Source organism: Lissotriton vulgaris, chromosome 11 (assembly GCF_964263255.1).
Source record: "Lissotriton vulgaris chromosome 11, aLisVul1.2, whole genome shotgun sequence".
Classification (NCBI taxonomy): Eukaryota; Metazoa; Chordata; class Amphibia; order Caudata; family Salamandridae; genus Lissotriton; species Lissotriton vulgaris.
In genome coordinates, this window is record NC_141699.1 from 504,910,072 (window position 1) to 504,922,993 (window position 12,922).

The window sequence follows — 12,922 nt, forward strand, 5'->3', positions numbered from 1 at the left end:
TCTGAAAAAAAAAAGCCTACAGCACCTGGTATTCCCAGGCGGTCTCCCATCCAGGTACTAACCAGGCCCGACCCTGCTTAACTTCTGAGATCGGACGAGATCAGGTGCTTTCAGGGTGGTATGGCCGTAGGCTCTAGGAGCACTGGTTTTGGGCCTCTTAGCTTTCTTCGCTCAGCTTCAGTACAAGCAAGCAAACCACTCTGAAAAAAAAAAGCCTACAGCACCTGGTATTCCCAGGCGGTCTCCCATCCAGGTACTAACCAGGCCCGACCCTGCTTAACTTCTGAGATCGGACGAGATCAGGTGCTTTCAGGGTGGTATGGCCGTAGGCTCTAGGAGCACTGGTTTTGGGCCTCTTAGCTTTCTTCGCTCAGCTTCAGTACAAGCAAGCAAACCACTCTGAAAAAAAAAAGCCTACAGCACCTGGTATTCCCAGGCGGTCTCCCATCCAGGTACTAACCAGGCCCGACCCTGCTTAACTTCTGAGATCGGACGAGATCAGGTGCTTTCAGGGTGGTATGGCCGTAGGCTCTAGGAGCACTGGTTTTGGGCCTCTTAGCTTTCTTCGCTCAGCTTCAGTACAAGCAAGCAAACCACTCTGAAAAAAAAAAGCCTACAGCACCTGGTATTCCCAGGCGGTCTCCCATCCAGGTACTAACCAGGCCCGACCCTGCTTAACTTCTGAGATCGGACGAGATCAGGTGCTTTCAGGGTGGTATGGCCGTAGGCTCTAGGAGCACTGGTTTTGGGCCTCTTAGCTTTCTTCGCTCAGCTTCAGTACAAGCAAGCAAACCACTCTGAAAAAAAAAAGCCTACAGCACCTGGTATTCCCAGGCGGTCTCCCATCCAGGTACTAACCAGGCCCGACCCTGCTTAACTTCTGAGATCGGACGAGATCAGGTGCTTTCAGGGTGGTATGGCCGTAGGCTCTAGGAGCACTGGTTTTGGGCCTCTTAGCTTTCTTCGCTCAGCTTCAGTACAAGCAAGCAAACCACTCTGAAAAAAAAAAGCCTACAGCACCTGGTATTCCCAGGCGGTCTCCCATCCAGGTACTAACCAGGCCCGACCCTGCTTAACTTCTGAGATCGGACGAGATCAGGTGCTTTCAGGGTGGTATGGCCGTAGGCTCTAGGAGCACTGGTTTTGGGCCTCTTAGCTTTCTTCGCTCAGCTTCAGTACAAGCAAGCAAACCACTCTGAAAAAAAAAAGCCTACAGCACCTGGTATTCCCAGGCGGTCTCCCATCCAGGTACTAACCAGGCCCGACCCTGCTTAACTTCTGAGATCGGACGAGATCAGGTGCTTTCAGGGTGGTATGGCCGTAGGCTCTAGGAGCACTGGTTTTGGGCCTCTTAGCTTTCTTCGCTCAGCTTCAGTACAAGCAAGCAAACCACTCTGAAAAAAAAAAGCCTACAGCACCTGGTATTCCCAGGCGGTCTCCCATCCAGGTACTAACCAGGCCCGACCCTGCTTAACTTCTGAGATCGGACGAGATCAGGTGCTTTCAGGGTGGTATGGCCGTAGGCTCTAGGAGCACTGGTTTTGGGCCTCTTAGCTTTCTTCGCTCAGCTTCAGTACAAGCAAGCAAACCACTCTGAAAAAAAAAAGCCTACAGCACCTGGTATTCCCAGGCGGTCTCCCATCCAGGTACTAACCAGGCCCGACCCTGCTTAACTTCTGAGATCGGACGAGATCAGGTGCTTTCAGGGTGGTATGGCCGTAGGCTCTAGGAGCACTGGTTTTGGGCCTCTTAGCTTTCTTCGCTCAGCTTCAGTACAAGCAAGCAAACCACTCTGAAAAAAAAAAGCCTACAGCACCTGGTATTCCCAGGCGGTCTCCCATCCAGGTACTAACCAGGCCCGACCCTGCTTAACTTCTGAGATCGGACGAGATCAGGTGCTTTCAGGGTGGTATGGCCGTAGGCTCTAGGAGCACTGGTTTTGGGCCTCTTAGCTTTCTTCGCTCAGCTTCAGTACAAGCAAGCAAACCACTCTGAAAAAAAAAAGCCTACAGCACCTGGTATTCCCAGGCGGTCTCCCATCCAGGTACTAACCAGGCCCGACCCTGCTTAACTTCTGAGATCGGACGAGATCAGGTGCTTTCAGGGTGGTATGGCCGTAGGCTCTAGGAGCACTGGTTTTGGGCCTCTTAGCTTTCTTCGCTCAGCTTCAGTACAAGCAAGCAAACCACCGGTCTTCCCACTCCAGGTACTAACCAGGCCCGACCCAGCTTAACTTCTGAGATCGGACGAGATTAGGTGCTTTCAGGGTGGTATGGCCGTAGGCTCTAGGGAGCACTGTTTTTGGGCCTCTAGCTTTCTTCGCTCAGCTTCAGTACAAGCAAGCAAACCACTCTGAAAAAAAAAAGCCTACAGCACTTGGTATTCCCAGGCGGTCTCCCATCCAGGTACTAACCAGGCCACGACCCCTGCTTAACTTCTGAGATCGGACGAGATCAGCGCCTGCTTTCAGGGTGGTATGGCCGTAGGCTCTAGGAGCACTGGGTTTAGCGGCCTCTTAGCTTCTCTCGCTCAGCTTCAGTACAAGCAAGCAAACCACTCTGAGAAAAAAAAAGCCTACAGCCGACCTGGTATTCCCAGGCGGTCTCCCCATCCAGGTACTAACCAGGCCCGACCCTGCTTAACTTCTGAGATCGGACGAGATCAGAGTTGCTTTCAGGGTGGTATGGCCGTAGGCTCTAGGAGCACTGGTTTTGGGCCTCTCTAGCTTTCTCTCGCTCAGCTTCAGTACAAGCAAGCAAACACTCTGAAAAAAAAAAGCCTACAGCACCTGGTATGTCCCAGGCGGTCTCCCATCCAGGTACTAACCAGGCCCGACCCTGCTTAACTTCTGAGAATCGGACGAGATCAGGTGCTTTCAGGGTGGTATGGCCGTAGGCTCTAGAGCACTGGTTTTTGGGCCTCTTAGCTTTCTTCGCTCAGCTTCAGTACAAGCAAGCAAACCACTCTGAAAAAAAAAAGCCTACAGCACACTGGTATTCCCAGGCGGTCTCCCATCCAGGTACTAACCAGGCCCGACCCTGCTCTAACTTCTGAGATCGGACGAGATCAGGTGCTTTCAGGTGGTATGGCCGTAGGCTCTAGGAGCACTGGTTTTGGGCCTCTTAGCTTTCTCTTCGCTCAGCTTCAGTACAAGCAAGCAAACCACTCTGAAAAAAAAAAGCCTACAGCACCTGGTATTCCCAGGCGGTCTCCCATCCAGGTACTAACCAGGCCCGACCCTGCTTAACTTCTGAGATCGGACGAGATCAGGTGCTTTCAGGGTGGTATGGCCGTAGGCTCTAGGAGCACTGGTTTTGGGCCTCTTAGCTTTCTTCGCTCAGCTTCAGTACAAGCAAGCAAACCACTCTGAAAAAAAAAAGCCTACAGCACCTGGTATTCCCAGGCGGTCTCCCATCCAGGTACTAACCAGGCCCGACCCTGCTTAACTTCTGAGATCGGACGAGATCAGGTGCTTTCAGGGTGGTATGGCCGTAGGCTCTAGGAGCACTGGTTTTGGGCCTCTTAGCTTTCTTCGCTCAGCTTCAGTACAAGCAAGCAAACCACTCTGAAAAAAAAAAGCCTACAGCACCTGGTATTCCCAGGCGGTCTCCCATCCAGGTACTAACCAGGCCCGACCCTGCTTAACTTCTGAGATCGGACGAGATCAGGTGCTTTCAGGGTGGTATGGCCGTAGGCTCTAGGAGCACTGGTTTTGGGCCTCTTAGCTTTCTTCGCTCAGCTTCAGTACAAGCAAGCAAACCACTCTGAAAAAAAAAAGCCTACAGCACCTGGTATTCCCAGGCGGTCTCCCATCCAGGTACTAACCAGGCCCGACCCTGCTTAACTTCTGAGATCGGACGAGATCAGGTGCTTTCAGGGTGGTATGGCCGTAGGCTCTAGGAGCACTGGTTTTGGGCCTCTTAGCTTTCTTCGCTCAGCTTCAGTACAAGCAAGCAAACCACTCTGAAAAAAAAAAGCCTACAGCACCTGGTATTCCCAGGCGGTCTCCCATCCAGGTACTAACCAGGCCCGACCCTGCTTAACTTCTGAGATCGGACGAGATCAGGTGCTTTCAGGGTGGTATGGCCGTAGGCTCTAGGAGCACTGGTTTTGGGCCTCTTAGCTTTCTTCGCTCAGCTTCAGTACAAGCAAGCAAACCACTCTGAAAAAAAAAAGCCTACAGCACCTGGTATTCCCAGGCGGTCTCCCATCCAGGTACTAACCAGGCCCGACCCTGCTTAACTTCTGAGATCGGACGAGATCAGGTGCTTTCAGGGTGGTATGGCCGTAGGCTCTAGGAGCACTGGTTTTGGGCCTCTTAGCTTTCTTCGCTCAGCTTCAGTACAAGCAAGCAAACCACTCTGAAAAAAAAAAGCCTACAGCACCTGGTATTCCCAGGCGGTCTCCCATCCAGGTACTAACCAGGCCCGACCCTGCTTAACTTCTGAGATCGGACGAGATCAGGTGCTTTCAGGGTGGTATGGCCGTAGGCTCTAGGAGCACTGGTTTTGGGCCTCTTAGCTTTCTTCGCTCAGCTTCAGTACAAGCAAGCAAACCACTCTGAAAAAAAAAAGCCTACAGCACCTGGTATTCCCAGGCGGTCTCCCATCCAGGTACTAACCAGGCCCGACCCTGCTTAACTTCTGAGATCGGACGAGATCAGGTGCTTTCAGGGTGGTATGGCCGTAGGCTCTAGGAGCACTGGTTTTGGGCCTCTTAGCTTTCTTCGCTCAGCTTCAGTACAAGCAAGCAAACCACTCTGAAAAAAAAAAGCCTACAGCACCTGGTATTCCCAGGCGGTCTCCCATCCAGGTACTAACCAGGCCCGACCCTGCTTAACTTCTGAGATCGGACGAGATCAGGTGCTTTCAGGGTGGTATGGCCGTAGGCTCTAGGAGCACTGGTTTTGGGCCTCTTAGCTTTCTTCGCTCAGCTTCAGTACAAGCAAGCAAACCACTCTGAAAAAAAAAAGCCTACAGCACCTGGTATTCCCAGGCGGTCTCCCATCCAGGTACTAACCAGGCCCGACCCTGCTTAACTTCTGAGATCGGACGAGATCAGGTGCTTTCAGGGTGGTATGGCCGTAGGCTCTAGGAGCACTGGTTTTGGGCCTCTTAGCTTTCTTCGCTCAGCTTCAGTACAAGCAAGCAAACCACTCTGAAAAAAAAAAGCCTACAGCACCTGGTATTCCCAGGCGGTCTCCCATCCAGGTACTAACCAGGCCCGACCCTGCTTAACTTCTGAGATCGGACGAGATCAGGTGCTTTCAGGGTGGTATGGCCGTAGGCTCTAGGAGCACTGGTTTTGGGCCTCTTAGCTTTCTTCGCTCAGCTTCAGTACAAGCAAGCAAACCACTCTGAAAAAAAAAAGCCTACAGCACCTGGTATTCCCAGGCGGTCTCCCATCCAGGTACTAACCAGGCCCGACCCTGCTTAACTTCTGAGATCGGACGAGATCAGGTGCTTTCAGGGTGGTATGGCCGTAGGCTCTAGGAGCACTGGTTTTGGGCCTCTTAGCTTTCTTCGCTCAGCTTCAGTACAAGCAAGCAAACCACTCTGAAAAAAAAAAGCCTACAGCACCTGGTATTCCCAGGCGGTCTCCCATCCAGGTACTAACCAGGCCCGACCCTGCTTAACTTCTGAGATCGGACGAGATCAGGTGCTTTCAGGGTGGTATGGCCGTAGGCTCTAGGAGCACTGGTTTTGGGCCTCTTAGCTTTCTTCGCTCAGCTTCAGTACAAGCAAGCAAACCACTCTGAAAAAAAAAAGCCTACAGCACCTGGTATTCCCAGGCGGTCTCCCATCCAGGTACTAACCAGGCCCGACCCTGCTTAACTTCTGAGATCGGACGAGATCAGGTGCTTTCAGGGTGGTATGGCCGTAGGCTCTAGGAGCACTGGTTTTGGGCCTCTTAGCTTTCTTCGCTCAGCTTCAGTACAAGCAAGCAAACCACTCTGAAAAAAAAAAGCCTACAGCACCTGGTATTCCCAGGCGGTCTCCCATCCAGGTACTAACCAGGCCCGACCCTGCTTAACTTCTGAGATCGGACGAGATCAGGTGCTTTCAGGGTGGTATGGCCGTAGGCTCTAGGAGCACTGGTTTTGGGCCTCTTAGCTTTCTTCGCTCAGCTTCAGTACAAGCAAGCAAACCACTCTGAAAAAAAAAAGCCTACAGCACCTGGTATTCCCAGGCGGTCTCCCATCCAGGTACTAACCAGGCCCGACCCTGCTTAACTTCTGAGATCGGACGAGATCAGGTGCTTTCAGGGTGGTATGGCCGTAGGCTCTAGGAGCACTGGTTTTGGGCCTCTTAGCTTTCTTCGCTCAGCTTCAGTACAAGCAAGCAAACCACTCTGAAAAAAAAAAGCCTACAGCACCTGGTATTCCCAGGCGGTCTCCCATCCAGGTACTAACCAGGCCCGACCCTGCTTAACTTTGAGATCGGACGAGATCAGGTGCTTTCAGGGTGGTATGGCCGTAGGCTCTAGGAGCACTGGTTTTGGGCCTCTTAGCTTTCTTCGCTCAGCTTCAGTACAAGCAAGCAAACCACTCTGAAAAAAAAAAGCCTACAGCACCTGGTATTCCCAGGCGGTCTCCCATCCAGGTACTAACCAGGCCCGACCCTGCTTAACTTCTGAGATCGGACGAGATCAGGTGCTTTCAGGGTGGTATGGCCGTAGGCTCTAGGAGCACTGGTTTTGGGCCTCTTAGCTTTCTTCGCTCAGCTTCAGTACAAGCAAGCAAACCACTCTGAAAAAAAAAAGCCTACAGCACCTGGTATTCCCAGGCGGTCTCCCATCCAGGTACTAACCAGGCCCGACCCTGCTTAACTTCTGAGATCGGACGAGATCAGGTGCTTTCAGGGTGGTATGGCCGTAGGCTCTAGGAGCACTGGTTTTGGGCCTCTTAGCTTTCTTCGCTCAGCTTCAGTACAAGCAAGCAAACCAGCTCTGAAAAAAAAAAGCCTACAGCACCTGGTATTCCCAGGCGGTCTCCCATCCAGGTACTAACCAGGCCCGACCCTGCTTAACTTCTGAGATCGGACGAGATCAGGTGCTTTCAGGGTGGTATGGCCGTAGGCTCTAGGAGCACTGGTTTTGGGCCTCTTAGCTTTCTTCGCTCAGCTTCAGTACAAGCAAGCAAACCACTCTGAAAAAAAAAAGCCTACAGCACCTGGTATTCCCAGGCGGTCTCCCATCCAGGTACTAACCAGGCCCGACCCTGCTTAACTTCTGAGATCGGACGAGATCAGGTGCTTTCAGGGTGGTATGGCCGTAGGCTCTAGGAGCACTGGTTTTGGGCCTCTTAGCTTTCTTCGCTCAGCTTCAGTACAAGCAAGCAAACCACTCTGAAAAAAAAAAGCCTACAGCACCTGGTATTCCCAGGCGGTCTCCCATCCAGGTACTAACCAGGCCCGACCCTGCTTAACTTCTGAGATCGGACGAGATCAGGTGCTTTCAGGGTGGTATGGCCGTAGGCTCTAGGAGCACTGGTTTTGGGCCTCTTAGCTTTCTTCGCTCAGCTTCAGTACAAGCAAGCAAACCACTCTGAAAAAAAAAAGCCTACAGCACCTGGTATTCCCAGGCGGTCTCCCATCCAGGTACTAACCAGGCCCGACCCTGCTTAACTTCTGAGATCGGACGAGATCAGGTGCTTTCAGGGTGGTATGGCCGTAGGCTCTAGGAGCACTGGTTTTGGGCCTCTTAGCTTTCTTCGCTCAGCTTCAGTACAAGCAAGCTAACCACTCTGAAAAAAAAAAGCCTACAGCACCTGGTATTCCCAGGCGGTCTCCCATCCAGGTACTAACCAGGCCCGACCCTGCTTAACTTCTGAGATCGGACGAGATCAGGTGCTTTCAGGGTGGTATGGCCGTAGGCTCTAGGAGCACTGGTTTTGGGCCTCTTAGCTTTCTTCGCTCAGCTTCAGTACAAGCAAGCAAACCACTCTGAAAAAAAAAAGCCTACAGCACCTGGTATTCCCAGGCGGTCTCCCATCCAGGTACTAACCAGGCCCGACCCTGCTTAACTTCTGAGATCGGACGAGATCAGGTGCTTTCAGGGTGGTATGGCCGTAGGCTCTAGGAGCACTGGTTTTGGGCCTCTTAGCTTTCTTCGCTCAGCTTCAGTACAAGCAAGCAAACCACTCTGAAAAAAAAAAGCCTACAGCACCTGGTATTCCCAGGCGGTCTCCCATCCAGGTACTAACCAGGCCCGACCCTGCTTAACTTCTGAGATCGGACGAGATCAGGTGCTTTCAGGGTGGTATGGCCGTAGGCTCTAGGAGCACTGGTTTTGGGCCTCTTAGCTTTCTTCGCTCAGCTTCAGTACAAGCAAGCAAACCACTCTGAAAAAAAAAAGCCTACAGCACCTGGTATTCCCAGGCGGTCTCCCATCCAGGTACTAACCAGGCCCGACCCTGCTTAACTTCTGAGATCGGACGAGATCAGGTGCTTTCAGGGTGGTATGGCCGTAGGCTCTAGGAGCACTGGTTTTGGGCCTCTTAGCTTTCTTCGCTCAGCTTCAGTACAAGCAAGCAAACCACTCTGAAAAAAAAAAGCCTACAGCACCTGGTATTCCCAGGCGGTCTCCCATCCAGGTACTAACCAGGCCCGACCCTGCTTAACTTCTGAGATCGGACGAGATCAGGTGCTTTCAGGGTGGTATGGCCGTAGGCTCTAGGAGCACTGGTTTTGGGCCTCTTAGCTTTCTTCGCTCAGCTTCAGTACAAGCAAGCAAACCACTCTGAAAAAAAAAAGCCTACAGCACCTGGTATTCCCAGGCGGTCTCCCATCCAGGTACTAACCAGGCCCGACCCTGCTTAACTTCTGAGATCGGACGAGATCAGGTGCTTTCAGGGTGGTATGGCCGTAGGCTCTAGGAGCACTGGTTTTGGGCCTCTTAGCTTTCTTCGCTCAGCTTCAGTACAAGCAAGCAAACCACTCTGAAAAAAAAAAGCCTACAGCACCTGGTATTCCCAGGCGGTCTCCCATCCAGGTACTAACCAGGCCCGACCCTGCTTAACTTCTGAGATCGGACGAGATCAGGTGCTTTCAGGGTGGTATGGCCGTAGGCTCTAGGAGCACTGGTTTTGGGCCTCTTAGCTTTCTTCGCTCAGCTTCAGTACAAGCAAGCAAACCACTCTGAAAAAAAAAAGCCTACAGCACCTGGTATTCCCAGGCGGTCTCCCATCCAGGTACTAACCAGGCCCGACCCTGCTTAACTTCTGAGATCGGACGAGATCAGGTGCTTTCAGGGTGGTATGGCCGTAGGCTCTAGGAGCACTGGTTTTGGGCCTCTTAGCTTTCTTCGCTCAGCTTCAGTACAAGCAAGCAAACCACTCTGAAAAAAAAAAGCCTACAGCACCTGGTATTCCCAGGCGGTCTCCCATCCAGGTACTAACCAGGCCCGACCCTGCTTAACTTCTGAGATCGGACGAGATCAGGTGCTTTCAGGGTGGTATGGCCGTAGGCTCTAGGAGCACTGGTTTTGGGCCTCTTAGCTTTCTTCGCTCAGCTTCAGTACAAGCAAGCAAACCACTCTGAAAAAAAAAAGCCTACAGCACCTGGTATTCCCAGGCGGTCTCCCATCCAGGTACTAACCAGGCCCGACCCTGCTTAACTTCTGAGATCGGACGAGATCAGGTGCTTTCAGGGTGGTATGGCCGTAGGCTCTAGGAGCACTGGTTTTGGGCCTCTTAGCTTTCTTCGCTCAGCTTCAGTACAAGCAAGCAAACCACTCTGAAAAAAAAAAGCCTACAGCACCTGGTATTCCCAGGCGGTCTCCCATCCAGGTACTAACCAGGCCCGACCCTGCTTAACTTCTGAGATCGGACGAGATCAGGTGCTTTCAGGGTGGTATGGCCGTAGGCTCTAGGAGCACTGGTTTTGGGCCTCTTAGCTTTCTTCGCTCAGCTTCAGTACAAGCAAGCAAACCACTCTGAAAAAAAAAAGCCTACAGCACCTGGTATTCCCAGGCGGTCTCCCATCCAGGTACTAACCAGGCCCGACCCTGCTTAACTTCTGAGATCGGACGAGATCAGGTGCTTTCAGGGTGGTATGGCCGTAGGCTCTAGGAGCACTGGTTTTGGGCCTCTTAGCTTTCTTCGCTCAGCTTCAGTACAAGCAAGCAAACCACTCTGAAAAAAAAAAGCCTACAGCACCTGGTATTCCCAGGCGGTCTCCCATCCAGGTACTAACCAGGCCCGACCCTGCTTAACTTCTGAGATCGGACGAGATCAGGTGCTTTCAGGGTGGTATGGCCGTAGGCTCTAGGAGCACTGGTTTTGGGCCTCTTAGCTTTCTTCGCTCAGCTTCAGTACAAGCAAGCAAACCACTCTGAAAAAAAAAAGCCTACAGCACCTGGTATTCCCAGGCGGTCTCCCATCCAGGTACTAACCAGGCCCGACCCTGCTTAACTTCTGAGATCGGACGAGATCAGGTGCTTTCAGGGTGGTATGGCCGTAGGCTCTAGGAGCACTGGTTTTGGGCCTCTTAGCTTTCTTCGCTCAGCTTCAGTACAAGCAAGCAAACCACTCTGAAAAAAAAAAGCCTACAGCACCTGGTATTCCCAGGCGGTCTCCCATCCAGGTACTAACCAGGCCCGACCCTGCTTAACTTCTGAGATCGGACGAGATCAGGTGCTTTCAGGGTGGTATGGCCGTAGGCTCTAGGAGCACTGGTTTTGGGCCTCTTAGCTTTCTTCGCTCAGCTTCAGTACAAGCAAGCAAACCACTCTGAAAAAAAAAAGCCTACAGCACCTGGTATTCCCAGGCGGTCTCCCATCCAGGTACTAACCAGGCCCGACCCTGCTTAACTTCTGAGATCGGACGAGATCAGGTGCTTTCAGGGTGGTATGGCCGTAGGCTCTAGGAGCACTGGTTTTGGGCCTCTTAGCTTTCTTCGCTCAGCTTCAGTACAAGCAAGCAAACCACTCTGAAAAAAAAAAGCCTACAGCACCTGGTATTCCCAGGCGGTCTCCCATCCAGGTACTAACCAGGCCCGACCCTGCTTAACTTCTGAGATCGGACGAGATCAGGTGCTTTCAGGGTGGTATGGCCGTAGGCTCTAGGAGCACTGGTTTTGGGCCTCTTAGCTTTCTTCGCTCAGCTTCAGTACAAGCAAGCAAACCACTCTGAAAAAAAAAAGCCTACAGCACCTGGTATTCCCAGGCGGTCTCCCATCCAGGTACTAACCAGGCCCGACCCTGCTTAACTTCTGAGATCGGACGAGATCAGGTGCTTTCAGGGTGGTATGGCCGTAGGCTCTAGGAGCACTGGTTTTGGGCCTCTTAGCTTTCTTCGCTCAGCTTCAGTACAAGCAAGCAAACCACTCTGAAAAAAAAAAGCCTACAGCACCTGGTATTCCCAGGCGGTCTCCCATCCAGGTACTAACCAGGCCCGACCCTGCTTAACTTCTGAGATCGGACGAGATCAGGTGCTTTCAGGGTGGTATGGCCGTAGGCTCTAGGAGCACTGGTTTTGGGCCTCTTAGCTTTCTTCGCTCAGCTTCAGTACAAGCAAGCAAACCACTCTGAAAAAAAAAAGCCTACAGCACCTGGTATTCCCAGGCGGTCTCCCATCCAGGTACTAACCAGGCCCGACCCTGCTTAACTTCTGAGATCGGACGAGATCAGGTGCTTTCAGGGTGGTATGGCCGTAGGCTCTAGGAGCACTGGTTTTGGGCCTCTTAGCTTTCTTCGCTCAGCTTCAGTACAAGCAAGCAAACCACTCTGAAAAAAAAAAGCCTACAGCACCTGGTATTCCCAGGCGGTCTCCCATCCAGGTACTAACCAGGCCCGACCCTGCTTAACTTCTGAGATCGGACGAGATCAGGTGCTTTCAGGGTGGTATGGCCGTAGGCTCTAGGAGCACTGGTTTTGGGCCTCTTAGCTTTCTTCGCTCAGCTTCAGTACAAGCAAGCAAACCACTCTGAAAAAAAAAAGCCTACAGCACCTGGTATTCCCAGGCGGTCTCCCATCCAGGTACTAACCAGGCCCGACCCTGCTTAACTTCTGAGATCGGACGAGATCAGGTGCTTTCAGGGTGGTATGGCCGTAGGCTCTAGGAGCACTGGTTTTGGGCCTCTTAGCTTTCTTCGCTCAGCTTCAGTACAAGCAAGCAAACCACTCTGAAAAAAAAAAGCCTACAGCACCTGGTATTCCCAGGCGGTCTCCCATCCAGGTACTAACCAGGCCCGACCCTGCTTAACTTCTGAGATCGGACGAGATCAGGTGCTTTCAGGGTGGTATGGCCGTAGGCTCTAGGAGCACTGGTTTTGGGCCTCTTAGCTTTCTTCGCTCAGCTTCAGTACAAGCAAGCAAACCACTCTGAAAAAAAAAAGCCTACAGCACCTGGTATTCCCAGGCGGTCTCCCATCCAGGTACTAACCAGGCCCGACCCTGCTTAACTTCTGAGATCGGACGAGATCAGGTGCTTTCAGGGTGGTATGGCCGTAGGCTCTAGGAGCACTGGTTTTGGGCCTCTTAGCTTTCTTCGCTCAGCTTCAGTACAAGCAAGCAAACCACTCTGAAAAAAAAAAGCCTACAGCACCTGGTATTCCCAGGCGGTCTCCCATCCAGGTACTAACCAGGCCCGACCCTGCTTAACTTCTGAGATCGGACGAGATCAGGTGCTTTCAGGGTGGTATGGCCGTAGGCTCTAGGAGCACTGGTTTTGGGCCTCTTAGCTTTCTTCGCTCAGCTTCAGTACAAGCAAGCAAACCACTCTGAAAAAAAAAAGCCTACAGCACCTGGTATTCCCAGGCGGTCTCCCATCCAGGTACTAACCAGGCCCGACCCTGCTTAACTTCTGAGATCGGACGAGATCAGGTGCTTTCAGGGTGGTATGGCCGTAGGCTCTAGGAGCACTGGTTTTGGGCCTCTTAGCTTTCTTCGCTCAGCTTCAGTACAAGCAAGCAAACCACTCTGA

General features: G+C 52.3%; 61 non-coding genes and 3 pseudogenes across 61 annotated transcripts; all 64 read right to left on the reverse strand.

The window, feature by feature from the left end:
- Window positions 1-13: 13 nt before the first annotated feature.
- On the reverse strand, window positions 14-132 carry LOC147682894 (5S ribosomal RNA). The gene has a single exon (XR_015301311.1). It is a non-coding gene; the product is annotated as a 5S ribosomal RNA (ribosomal RNA).
- Window positions 133-212: 80 nt separating this feature from the next.
- LOC147682895 (5S ribosomal RNA) lies at window positions 213-331 on the reverse strand. The gene has a single exon (XR_015301312.1). It is a non-coding gene; the product is annotated as a 5S ribosomal RNA (ribosomal RNA).
- Window positions 332-411: 80 nt separating this feature from the next.
- On the reverse strand, window positions 412-530 carry LOC147682896 (5S ribosomal RNA). Its single transcript, XR_015301313.1, has one exon. It is a non-coding gene; the product is annotated as a 5S ribosomal RNA (ribosomal RNA).
- An 80-nt stretch (window positions 531-610) lies between these two features.
- LOC147682897 (5S ribosomal RNA) lies at window positions 611-729 on the reverse strand. Its single transcript, XR_015301314.1, has one exon. It is a non-coding gene; the product is annotated as a 5S ribosomal RNA (ribosomal RNA).
- Window positions 730-809: 80 nt separating this feature from the next.
- Window positions 810-928, reverse strand: LOC147682898 (5S ribosomal RNA). Its single transcript, XR_015301315.1, has one exon. It is a non-coding gene; the product is annotated as a 5S ribosomal RNA (ribosomal RNA).
- An 80-nt stretch (window positions 929-1,008) lies between these two features.
- On the reverse strand, window positions 1,009-1,127 carry LOC147682899 (5S ribosomal RNA). The gene has a single exon (XR_015301316.1). It is a non-coding gene; the product is annotated as a 5S ribosomal RNA (ribosomal RNA).
- Window positions 1,128-1,207: 80 nt separating this feature from the next.
- Window positions 1,208-1,326, reverse strand: LOC147682900 (5S ribosomal RNA). The gene has a single exon (XR_015301317.1). It is a non-coding gene; the product is annotated as a 5S ribosomal RNA (ribosomal RNA).
- An 80-nt stretch (window positions 1,327-1,406) lies between these two features.
- LOC147682901 (5S ribosomal RNA) lies at window positions 1,407-1,525 on the reverse strand. Its single transcript, XR_015301319.1, has one exon. It is a non-coding gene; the product is annotated as a 5S ribosomal RNA (ribosomal RNA).
- An 80-nt stretch (window positions 1,526-1,605) lies between these two features.
- On the reverse strand, window positions 1,606-1,724 carry LOC147682902 (5S ribosomal RNA). The gene has a single exon (XR_015301320.1). It is a non-coding gene; the product is annotated as a 5S ribosomal RNA (ribosomal RNA).
- Window positions 1,725-1,804: 80 nt separating this feature from the next.
- Window positions 1,805-1,923, reverse strand: LOC147682903 (5S ribosomal RNA). The gene has a single exon (XR_015301321.1). It is a non-coding gene; the product is annotated as a 5S ribosomal RNA (ribosomal RNA).
- Window positions 1,924-2,003: 80 nt separating this feature from the next.
- On the reverse strand, window positions 2,004-2,122 carry LOC147682904 (5S ribosomal RNA). Its single transcript, XR_015301322.1, has one exon. It is a non-coding gene; the product is annotated as a 5S ribosomal RNA (ribosomal RNA).
- A 242-nt stretch (window positions 2,123-2,364) lies between these two features.
- LOC147682905 (5S ribosomal RNA) lies at window positions 2,365-2,488 on the reverse strand (annotated as a pseudogene).
- Window positions 2,489-2,571: 83 nt separating this feature from the next.
- Window positions 2,572-2,695, reverse strand: LOC147682906 (5S ribosomal RNA; annotated as a pseudogene).
- An 81-nt stretch (window positions 2,696-2,776) lies between these two features.
- Window positions 2,777-2,897, reverse strand: LOC147682907 (5S ribosomal RNA). The gene has a single exon (XR_015301602.1). It is a non-coding gene; the product is annotated as a 5S ribosomal RNA (ribosomal RNA).
- Window positions 2,898-2,977: 80 nt separating this feature from the next.
- On the reverse strand, window positions 2,978-3,097 carry LOC147682908 (5S ribosomal RNA; annotated as a pseudogene).
- Window positions 3,098-3,179: 82 nt separating this feature from the next.
- Window positions 3,180-3,298, reverse strand: LOC147682909 (5S ribosomal RNA). Its single transcript, XR_015301323.1, has one exon. It is a non-coding gene; the product is annotated as a 5S ribosomal RNA (ribosomal RNA).
- Window positions 3,299-3,378: 80 nt separating this feature from the next.
- LOC147682910 (5S ribosomal RNA) lies at window positions 3,379-3,497 on the reverse strand. Its single transcript, XR_015301324.1, has one exon. It is a non-coding gene; the product is annotated as a 5S ribosomal RNA (ribosomal RNA).
- An 80-nt stretch (window positions 3,498-3,577) lies between these two features.
- On the reverse strand, window positions 3,578-3,696 carry LOC147682911 (5S ribosomal RNA). Its single transcript, XR_015301325.1, has one exon. It is a non-coding gene; the product is annotated as a 5S ribosomal RNA (ribosomal RNA).
- An 80-nt stretch (window positions 3,697-3,776) lies between these two features.
- Window positions 3,777-3,895, reverse strand: LOC147682912 (5S ribosomal RNA). Its single transcript, XR_015301326.1, has one exon. It is a non-coding gene; the product is annotated as a 5S ribosomal RNA (ribosomal RNA).
- An 80-nt stretch (window positions 3,896-3,975) lies between these two features.
- Window positions 3,976-4,094, reverse strand: LOC147682913 (5S ribosomal RNA). The gene has a single exon (XR_015301327.1). It is a non-coding gene; the product is annotated as a 5S ribosomal RNA (ribosomal RNA).
- An 80-nt stretch (window positions 4,095-4,174) lies between these two features.
- On the reverse strand, window positions 4,175-4,293 carry LOC147682914 (5S ribosomal RNA). The gene has a single exon (XR_015301328.1). It is a non-coding gene; the product is annotated as a 5S ribosomal RNA (ribosomal RNA).
- An 80-nt stretch (window positions 4,294-4,373) lies between these two features.
- On the reverse strand, window positions 4,374-4,492 carry LOC147682915 (5S ribosomal RNA). Its single transcript, XR_015301330.1, has one exon. It is a non-coding gene; the product is annotated as a 5S ribosomal RNA (ribosomal RNA).
- Window positions 4,493-4,572: 80 nt separating this feature from the next.
- On the reverse strand, window positions 4,573-4,691 carry LOC147682916 (5S ribosomal RNA). The gene has a single exon (XR_015301331.1). It is a non-coding gene; the product is annotated as a 5S ribosomal RNA (ribosomal RNA).
- Window positions 4,692-4,771: 80 nt separating this feature from the next.
- On the reverse strand, window positions 4,772-4,890 carry LOC147682917 (5S ribosomal RNA). Its single transcript, XR_015301332.1, has one exon. It is a non-coding gene; the product is annotated as a 5S ribosomal RNA (ribosomal RNA).
- An 80-nt stretch (window positions 4,891-4,970) lies between these two features.
- LOC147682918 (5S ribosomal RNA) lies at window positions 4,971-5,089 on the reverse strand. The gene has a single exon (XR_015301333.1). It is a non-coding gene; the product is annotated as a 5S ribosomal RNA (ribosomal RNA).
- An 80-nt stretch (window positions 5,090-5,169) lies between these two features.
- On the reverse strand, window positions 5,170-5,288 carry LOC147682919 (5S ribosomal RNA). The gene has a single exon (XR_015301334.1). It is a non-coding gene; the product is annotated as a 5S ribosomal RNA (ribosomal RNA).
- Window positions 5,289-5,368: 80 nt separating this feature from the next.
- Window positions 5,369-5,487, reverse strand: LOC147682920 (5S ribosomal RNA). Its single transcript, XR_015301335.1, has one exon. It is a non-coding gene; the product is annotated as a 5S ribosomal RNA (ribosomal RNA).
- Window positions 5,488-5,567: 80 nt separating this feature from the next.
- On the reverse strand, window positions 5,568-5,686 carry LOC147682921 (5S ribosomal RNA). The gene has a single exon (XR_015301336.1). It is a non-coding gene; the product is annotated as a 5S ribosomal RNA (ribosomal RNA).
- Window positions 5,687-5,766: 80 nt separating this feature from the next.
- Window positions 5,767-5,885, reverse strand: LOC147682922 (5S ribosomal RNA). The gene has a single exon (XR_015301337.1). It is a non-coding gene; the product is annotated as a 5S ribosomal RNA (ribosomal RNA).
- Window positions 5,886-5,965: 80 nt separating this feature from the next.
- Window positions 5,966-6,084, reverse strand: LOC147682923 (5S ribosomal RNA). Its single transcript, XR_015301338.1, has one exon. It is a non-coding gene; the product is annotated as a 5S ribosomal RNA (ribosomal RNA).
- An 80-nt stretch (window positions 6,085-6,164) lies between these two features.
- LOC147682924 (5S ribosomal RNA) lies at window positions 6,165-6,283 on the reverse strand. The gene has a single exon (XR_015301339.1). It is a non-coding gene; the product is annotated as a 5S ribosomal RNA (ribosomal RNA).
- Window positions 6,284-6,363: 80 nt separating this feature from the next.
- On the reverse strand, window positions 6,364-6,481 carry LOC147682925 (5S ribosomal RNA). Its single transcript, XR_015301598.1, has one exon. It is a non-coding gene; the product is annotated as a 5S ribosomal RNA (ribosomal RNA).
- An 80-nt stretch (window positions 6,482-6,561) lies between these two features.
- LOC147682926 (5S ribosomal RNA) lies at window positions 6,562-6,680 on the reverse strand. Its single transcript, XR_015301341.1, has one exon. It is a non-coding gene; the product is annotated as a 5S ribosomal RNA (ribosomal RNA).
- An 80-nt stretch (window positions 6,681-6,760) lies between these two features.
- Window positions 6,761-6,879, reverse strand: LOC147682927 (5S ribosomal RNA). The gene has a single exon (XR_015301342.1). It is a non-coding gene; the product is annotated as a 5S ribosomal RNA (ribosomal RNA).
- Window positions 6,880-6,960: 81 nt separating this feature from the next.
- Window positions 6,961-7,079, reverse strand: LOC147682928 (5S ribosomal RNA). The gene has a single exon (XR_015301343.1). It is a non-coding gene; the product is annotated as a 5S ribosomal RNA (ribosomal RNA).
- Window positions 7,080-7,159: 80 nt separating this feature from the next.
- On the reverse strand, window positions 7,160-7,278 carry LOC147682929 (5S ribosomal RNA). Its single transcript, XR_015301344.1, has one exon. It is a non-coding gene; the product is annotated as a 5S ribosomal RNA (ribosomal RNA).
- Window positions 7,279-7,358: 80 nt separating this feature from the next.
- Window positions 7,359-7,477, reverse strand: LOC147682930 (5S ribosomal RNA). The gene has a single exon (XR_015301345.1). It is a non-coding gene; the product is annotated as a 5S ribosomal RNA (ribosomal RNA).
- Window positions 7,478-7,557: 80 nt separating this feature from the next.
- LOC147682931 (5S ribosomal RNA) lies at window positions 7,558-7,676 on the reverse strand. Its single transcript, XR_015301346.1, has one exon. It is a non-coding gene; the product is annotated as a 5S ribosomal RNA (ribosomal RNA).
- Window positions 7,677-7,756: 80 nt separating this feature from the next.
- LOC147682932 (5S ribosomal RNA) lies at window positions 7,757-7,875 on the reverse strand. The gene has a single exon (XR_015301347.1). It is a non-coding gene; the product is annotated as a 5S ribosomal RNA (ribosomal RNA).
- An 80-nt stretch (window positions 7,876-7,955) lies between these two features.
- On the reverse strand, window positions 7,956-8,074 carry LOC147682933 (5S ribosomal RNA). The gene has a single exon (XR_015301348.1). It is a non-coding gene; the product is annotated as a 5S ribosomal RNA (ribosomal RNA).
- An 80-nt stretch (window positions 8,075-8,154) lies between these two features.
- LOC147682934 (5S ribosomal RNA) lies at window positions 8,155-8,273 on the reverse strand. Its single transcript, XR_015301349.1, has one exon. It is a non-coding gene; the product is annotated as a 5S ribosomal RNA (ribosomal RNA).
- An 80-nt stretch (window positions 8,274-8,353) lies between these two features.
- On the reverse strand, window positions 8,354-8,472 carry LOC147682935 (5S ribosomal RNA). Its single transcript, XR_015301350.1, has one exon. It is a non-coding gene; the product is annotated as a 5S ribosomal RNA (ribosomal RNA).
- An 80-nt stretch (window positions 8,473-8,552) lies between these two features.
- Window positions 8,553-8,671, reverse strand: LOC147682936 (5S ribosomal RNA). Its single transcript, XR_015301352.1, has one exon. It is a non-coding gene; the product is annotated as a 5S ribosomal RNA (ribosomal RNA).
- An 80-nt stretch (window positions 8,672-8,751) lies between these two features.
- Window positions 8,752-8,870, reverse strand: LOC147682937 (5S ribosomal RNA). The gene has a single exon (XR_015301353.1). It is a non-coding gene; the product is annotated as a 5S ribosomal RNA (ribosomal RNA).
- An 80-nt stretch (window positions 8,871-8,950) lies between these two features.
- LOC147682938 (5S ribosomal RNA) lies at window positions 8,951-9,069 on the reverse strand. Its single transcript, XR_015301354.1, has one exon. It is a non-coding gene; the product is annotated as a 5S ribosomal RNA (ribosomal RNA).
- An 80-nt stretch (window positions 9,070-9,149) lies between these two features.
- On the reverse strand, window positions 9,150-9,268 carry LOC147682939 (5S ribosomal RNA). Its single transcript, XR_015301355.1, has one exon. It is a non-coding gene; the product is annotated as a 5S ribosomal RNA (ribosomal RNA).
- An 80-nt stretch (window positions 9,269-9,348) lies between these two features.
- Window positions 9,349-9,467, reverse strand: LOC147682940 (5S ribosomal RNA). Its single transcript, XR_015301356.1, has one exon. It is a non-coding gene; the product is annotated as a 5S ribosomal RNA (ribosomal RNA).
- Window positions 9,468-9,547: 80 nt separating this feature from the next.
- Window positions 9,548-9,666, reverse strand: LOC147682941 (5S ribosomal RNA). The gene has a single exon (XR_015301357.1). It is a non-coding gene; the product is annotated as a 5S ribosomal RNA (ribosomal RNA).
- Window positions 9,667-9,746: 80 nt separating this feature from the next.
- Window positions 9,747-9,865, reverse strand: LOC147682942 (5S ribosomal RNA). Its single transcript, XR_015301358.1, has one exon. It is a non-coding gene; the product is annotated as a 5S ribosomal RNA (ribosomal RNA).
- An 80-nt stretch (window positions 9,866-9,945) lies between these two features.
- LOC147682943 (5S ribosomal RNA) lies at window positions 9,946-10,064 on the reverse strand. Its single transcript, XR_015301359.1, has one exon. It is a non-coding gene; the product is annotated as a 5S ribosomal RNA (ribosomal RNA).
- An 80-nt stretch (window positions 10,065-10,144) lies between these two features.
- Window positions 10,145-10,263, reverse strand: LOC147682944 (5S ribosomal RNA). Its single transcript, XR_015301360.1, has one exon. It is a non-coding gene; the product is annotated as a 5S ribosomal RNA (ribosomal RNA).
- Window positions 10,264-10,343: 80 nt separating this feature from the next.
- Window positions 10,344-10,462, reverse strand: LOC147682945 (5S ribosomal RNA). Its single transcript, XR_015301361.1, has one exon. It is a non-coding gene; the product is annotated as a 5S ribosomal RNA (ribosomal RNA).
- Window positions 10,463-10,542: 80 nt separating this feature from the next.
- LOC147682946 (5S ribosomal RNA) lies at window positions 10,543-10,661 on the reverse strand. The gene has a single exon (XR_015301363.1). It is a non-coding gene; the product is annotated as a 5S ribosomal RNA (ribosomal RNA).
- Window positions 10,662-10,741: 80 nt separating this feature from the next.
- Window positions 10,742-10,860, reverse strand: LOC147682947 (5S ribosomal RNA). The gene has a single exon (XR_015301364.1). It is a non-coding gene; the product is annotated as a 5S ribosomal RNA (ribosomal RNA).
- Window positions 10,861-10,940: 80 nt separating this feature from the next.
- Window positions 10,941-11,059, reverse strand: LOC147682948 (5S ribosomal RNA). The gene has a single exon (XR_015301365.1). It is a non-coding gene; the product is annotated as a 5S ribosomal RNA (ribosomal RNA).
- An 80-nt stretch (window positions 11,060-11,139) lies between these two features.
- Window positions 11,140-11,258, reverse strand: LOC147682949 (5S ribosomal RNA). Its single transcript, XR_015301366.1, has one exon. It is a non-coding gene; the product is annotated as a 5S ribosomal RNA (ribosomal RNA).
- Window positions 11,259-11,338: 80 nt separating this feature from the next.
- On the reverse strand, window positions 11,339-11,457 carry LOC147682950 (5S ribosomal RNA). The gene has a single exon (XR_015301367.1). It is a non-coding gene; the product is annotated as a 5S ribosomal RNA (ribosomal RNA).
- Window positions 11,458-11,537: 80 nt separating this feature from the next.
- Window positions 11,538-11,656, reverse strand: LOC147682951 (5S ribosomal RNA). The gene has a single exon (XR_015301369.1). It is a non-coding gene; the product is annotated as a 5S ribosomal RNA (ribosomal RNA).
- Window positions 11,657-11,736: 80 nt separating this feature from the next.
- LOC147682952 (5S ribosomal RNA) lies at window positions 11,737-11,855 on the reverse strand. The gene has a single exon (XR_015301370.1). It is a non-coding gene; the product is annotated as a 5S ribosomal RNA (ribosomal RNA).
- An 80-nt stretch (window positions 11,856-11,935) lies between these two features.
- Window positions 11,936-12,054, reverse strand: LOC147682953 (5S ribosomal RNA). Its single transcript, XR_015301371.1, has one exon. It is a non-coding gene; the product is annotated as a 5S ribosomal RNA (ribosomal RNA).
- An 80-nt stretch (window positions 12,055-12,134) lies between these two features.
- Window positions 12,135-12,253, reverse strand: LOC147682954 (5S ribosomal RNA). The gene has a single exon (XR_015301372.1). It is a non-coding gene; the product is annotated as a 5S ribosomal RNA (ribosomal RNA).
- Window positions 12,254-12,333: 80 nt separating this feature from the next.
- Window positions 12,334-12,452, reverse strand: LOC147682955 (5S ribosomal RNA). The gene has a single exon (XR_015301373.1). It is a non-coding gene; the product is annotated as a 5S ribosomal RNA (ribosomal RNA).
- An 80-nt stretch (window positions 12,453-12,532) lies between these two features.
- On the reverse strand, window positions 12,533-12,651 carry LOC147682956 (5S ribosomal RNA). Its single transcript, XR_015301375.1, has one exon. It is a non-coding gene; the product is annotated as a 5S ribosomal RNA (ribosomal RNA).
- An 80-nt stretch (window positions 12,652-12,731) lies between these two features.
- LOC147682957 (5S ribosomal RNA) lies at window positions 12,732-12,850 on the reverse strand. Its single transcript, XR_015301376.1, has one exon. It is a non-coding gene; the product is annotated as a 5S ribosomal RNA (ribosomal RNA).
- Between the last annotated feature and the right edge of the window lie 72 nt (window positions 12,851-12,922).